This window comes from Panthera tigris, chromosome B3, assembly GCF_018350195.1.
Source record: "Panthera tigris isolate Pti1 chromosome B3, P.tigris_Pti1_mat1.1, whole genome shotgun sequence".
NCBI classification, from domain to species: Eukaryota; Metazoa; Chordata; class Mammalia; order Carnivora; family Felidae; genus Panthera; species Panthera tigris.
In genome coordinates this window covers 38,958,094-38,962,877 of record NC_056665.1, presented here as the reverse complement: position 1 = coordinate 38,962,877, position 4,784 = coordinate 38,958,094, and the positions used below count along the sequence as shown (strand labels likewise).

At 54.5% G+C, this 4,784-nt stretch overlaps 1 long non-coding RNA gene across 1 annotated transcript; it reads right to left on the bottom strand.

Annotated features, from left to right (window-relative positions):
• Nucleotides 1–1,350: 1,350 nt before the first annotated feature.
• LOC122239217 lies at nt 1,351–3,327 on the bottom strand. Its single transcript, XR_006218171.1, has 2 exons — nt 3,143–3,327; nt 1,351–1,657 (listed from the first exon to the last, which is right to left on the bottom strand). It is a non-coding gene; the product is annotated as an uncharacterized LOC122239217 (long non-coding RNA).
• Between the last annotated feature and the right edge of the window lie 1,457 nt (nt 3,328–4,784).

Sequence of the window (4,784 nt, the reverse complement as noted above, 5' to 3'; positions counted from 1 at the left end):
GTCTTAACAAAGTTCAGTCAACAGCTCCAAACACCCATTTCTCCTGGAATTATGTGATTTTTCCCCAGCCCTCTCTCCCTTTAGCCAGAACAGGTCAGCCCCTCTGCTCCCCACGGAAAAGGGTCTTTGCTCCCTCGAGTGCCAGAGGACGTGGCCACCAGGAAGAACATGGCAGCGTGCTCTGGCTGTCCTGGGGACCCTGGGACAGGGAGGCAGGTGTGCAGCAGGGAGAGGCCCCGGACGGCGGAGCAGCCGGCCGGAAGGGCCCGGCCCTGCCATCTGCTCCCCCAGTCGCAGTGAGTGGCCTGGCATGGATTCACTCTTGCTCACAGCCCAGCCTCTCCCAAGCGCCCGTTAGGGAGCAGCTCGAAGGCCCAGCCCGCAGGAGCCATTTCCTGTCGCAGGGGAGAGGGGAGCGGCCCTGCCCAAAGGAGAGGCTTCTGCAGGGCTCTGGCCCAATGTACATACTCCCATTCTGCTTAAGAGTGGTGATAAAAACCAGCTCTCTCCCCAGGAAAGTGGTGGCCGAGGCACCTGTTCAGGAGGCAACATGGCTTGGATAAGCCCCAGTGAGGAGCTGAGAGACGAGCGCTCGATGGGTGACATCGCCCTCCACGCCACTAGGCTCCCCACCAGGTTTGGGTAATCATTACTTTGTGTAATGCTTATTTTTGAGAGACAGACAGACAGACAGAGCAGGAGCGGGGGAGGGGCAGAGAGAGAGGGAGACACAGAATCTGAAACAGGCTCCAGGCTCTGAGCTGTCAGCACAGAGCCCGACGCAGGGCTCAAACCCACAAGCCGCAAGATCATGACCTGAGCCAACGTCGGACGCTTAGCCGACTGAGCCACCCGGGCGCCCCCCACCCAGATCTGGATCATTAAAATGCTTCCTTAATGACTGCTCTTTGGAAGCAGAGGCCCAGTGGGCTTGACCCGTCCGGTCACATCTGGTATGCGCACATTAGCACTGACACCCATCCTCACGCTTACATAAACATGCGGGCATATACTCACACTCACACACGCACACCACTGCTCACACACACACTTACACGTTCACACTCGCACACATGCGCACTCGCACACATGCCCGGAGGCAGCCCCTCGGCCCCCCAGGGCTCCGGGCTCTGCCGACAGCACAGGGGGCCAACAGGTCAGTCACAAGAGTGTTCTCCCACTTGCCAGGCTCTTGTCCTCCTTCAGAAAATTAGTACCTGGGCAGGATTCCCAGGGAGGTGGCGCGAATAGTGGAAAACACCCGGGTCCAGAGAGAGCTCTGAAAACTGCCATGCTGGAAGAAGGTTCCAAGGACGTCCGCAGCCCACGGGGAATAAACATGGACAGCGGTGGGGAGGCCACATTTTCTTACGTCGTCAGAAAACATGCCAGGGGTTCGCGGTTTATAGAGAATGTCTTCCTGCACTGTCTCATCGAGCCCTGCTGTACCACTAACCCGCCGAGGCATCGTGAGCCTCAGTTTCCTCGTGGAGTTGCCGTGAAGATTCAAGGACATAATGCATGGAAATTGCTGGGCCCAGCGCCTGCCACGTAGTAAGCCTCTGTAAGTGATAGCTTTTATCCTCGGTATTATTAATATTGGATATTAATATCAATAAATCCTACAGCAATCCTGTGAGGTGTTACTGTCTTCTCTCTGTACAAATGGAAACAGAAGATGATTTATGCCCGAGATCGCTTCTCTGCGTGGCAAAACCGGACTCAGGCCTTCCACCTCTAAGGAACACCTGCCACCGCTCCATGCCGACCGCTCACCTGGGACCTGCTTCTCCCAGCCTGGCCCCACAGCGTCCTCCTTCCCAGTTCATCCCACGGACGTGGTCTGTGTCCTACTGTCCGGGATGTGCTCGGAAACGGCTTTTCTACTTCTTTATCCCCATCCCCATCCCCTAAAGCCCCCAGGGAAGAGCTAACCCTGGCCCAGTTAGACAGCAACTCCTTTTATGCTCCAGATCCCCCTCTCTTAAGACCACGTGGACTAGCCACCCAGCCTCCGGGATTGCCCCTTCCTCCCTGTCAGACTCTATCCCCAAAACGCCTGCCAGGGGAGGTGCGGTGGAGGCCACAAGACCCCAAGCCCAGGGGCTAGCACAAGTTCCTGTTCCTGCTCTAGCCCCAGATCACCCTGAGACCTTGGGGTCAGTCACTTCCTATCTCTGAGCCTCGGTTTGCTCTCTGGCCAATGAGGCGCCAGAAAGGTCCTTCAAGCTATGACAGTCTCTGAGGCTGGGAAGCTGCATAAGATCTCAAAATCCAAGGCAGGCTAGTGGGGAAGATAATCTGGGACGAAGGAGCCTTTGAGATCGGATCACAGCAGGAAGGCTCTTGAGAAGATGCTGTACGCAGAGGGTGTTCAAGTAATAGAAGTCAATAAAGAGACGCTGCCCTTCCCTCGGGCTCATTGCAAGGCTGTCCCCACAGGAGCCCTCACAGACAAACAGACCTGCTCCTCCTGCTATCCTAAGTTTCCTTTTAGAGCTACTTGGGGGAGACTATGGAGCTCCAGAGAAAGGGGCAGCCCGGTGGTGGGAGAGCCCACCCACTCACACCTACATACAGATACACACTAGAGAGGAGCCAGACCCAACGGGACAGGGAACCAGGCCAGGCAGGCCTGCCCCCAGAAATACGAGCTCCCCACACCAAAGCGGGGACCGCTCCCCGTGATCAGGCCAGCCGCCCCCCCACAGACTGAACCATCTCCTACCGCAGCCAGCTGAGGGATCAGGGTTTAGCAACCTCATATAATGTTCTTGCAGATTTTTCTTCCACACTTCTCCGCTCTGTCTGGGCCCCTCCTGAAATAGATTGCTGCAGAAGTTCCCGTGATCTCTGGCCTCCAGTTGGGTCTGGCCAACAGGGCAGCCCAAAAGTAAAAGCAGGGCAGGAGGAGAGTGAGCAGGGTCACTGCGATTTGGCCGAATCTCTTCTGGAAAGCCACATTCCTATCAGGCAGCCCTCTCTATGCAGTACCCTCCCCTAGGGCACGTGGCCCAGGGAGGCTAACTGCTCCCCACGGTTGCTAGCCTCAGGGTGCTGCCCTATCCTTTGTCAGCTTTCCTAAACTCTGCCCATACCTTTGTCAACAGTCCCTTTGTTAAACACGCATCAAATCAATTACCCAGCTTGAATGTGCCCCCCGCTTCCTGCCAGGATCCCAATACATCACGGAAGGAGAATGTTCTTGGCCCAATCATGATGACAGAATTGTCACGACCAGGAACAACAAAGTCGGGCAGAAACAGCTTTGGGGGTGCCTGGCCTTGTGGCTTCTCAGTACTGTGGAGCCCTCTGTGGTGAAGTCCCCAACCCAAATGCCCCTGTGGGACCCAGCCAGGAACGTGAATGAGCCCAAGATTCCCAGGGGCCATGGCAACCCAGGCAGCACGTGACCCAGTAGAACAGCAGGCTGCCATTCAGCTCCCACCACGGTTGCCAGGCAGGAACGCGGGTCTGGAGTTACCAATCTTCTAAGTATTCTAAGGAAATTGGAAATAACATGCTTTTATGTGAACTCTTCTCCTGGTTCATATGTTTTAAAAGCAAAATGTCAGCCAAACGTATCTACGGCCAACAGAGAGTTATTTGTTCCCCCTACTGGTTAGGCTGTAAGACTGAAATCCTATCTTCTAGGAAGACAGTTCAGAGGGACGACAGCTTTGGTGGCCCTGCAAGGCTGCACACTCCCAATCTCTGAGTCTCTGCCCTGGGGAAGGAAGAGGGCCGACAAGATCCTCTGGGGAAGAGGGCGCCTGGCAGAGCCCAGGCCACGGGGAGAGGCAGGCAGCAGGTGACAGTGAGGTCCACGGCCCCAGGTCGGGGACAATGAGCTGGCCTCTAACGGTTTCAGGTTATTTGGGGTTTGTGGGTTCATCTGTCCACTAGTTAGTTACCAAGCTCTGTTTGTCTTGAGGTCGCACTAAGTTCGTGTGGAAGTGGCAGTGGTCCATACTCCCCATCCTGGCGAGGGAGCTGACGGCAGCTCCTGGGAGAGGGGGAAACTGGTGTCCTCACAAAGGCCCAGCGTCTGTCCTCCTTCAGGGCCATCCAGTCACTGGGTGCTCAGGTGGCTGTATCTCAGAAAGGGCATCTTATCCCTCCGGCTGCCTCCAGGACCAACCAAGCTCCCAAATTTGCTTAGGAGAAGAAAACCTCTCCAGTAAGGAAGAGCCTCCAGCGAGACCTTCCTCAGCTTTCTTTTTTTATTATTATTTTAATGTTTATTTGAGACAGAGAGAGACACAGCATGAACGGAGGAGGGGTAGAGAGAAAGGGAGACACAGAATCTGAAGCAGGCTCCAGGCTCTGAGCTGTCAGCACAGAGCCCGAGGCGGGGCACGAACCCACGAGCCATGAGACCATGACCTGAGCCGAAGTTGGACGCTTAACCGACTGAGCCACCCAGGCACCCCAAGATGGTAAATTTTATGTTATGTGCACTTACCGCAAAAAAAGTAAAAACTCCCCCCCCCCCCCCCCCCCCCCCCCCGCCCAGGGCTTGGTCTAGCTTCTTACCAATGGAGTTCCATTAATATCCACACGATTGGGTATTTTTGGTGACGAGACTGGATAGTAATAAGAAATTATAATACTAATGATGACAGATGCCTTACATTTATGCCACGCTTTGAACTTTAGGAAGAAGAAATAATAAACCTAACAATAGTAATGATAGATGTCTTACATTTGTATAGCACTTTGAAGTGTGCAAAGCACTTTCACAGACTTAATTTTATATCATCTTCAAAATCCTCCTTATAAAA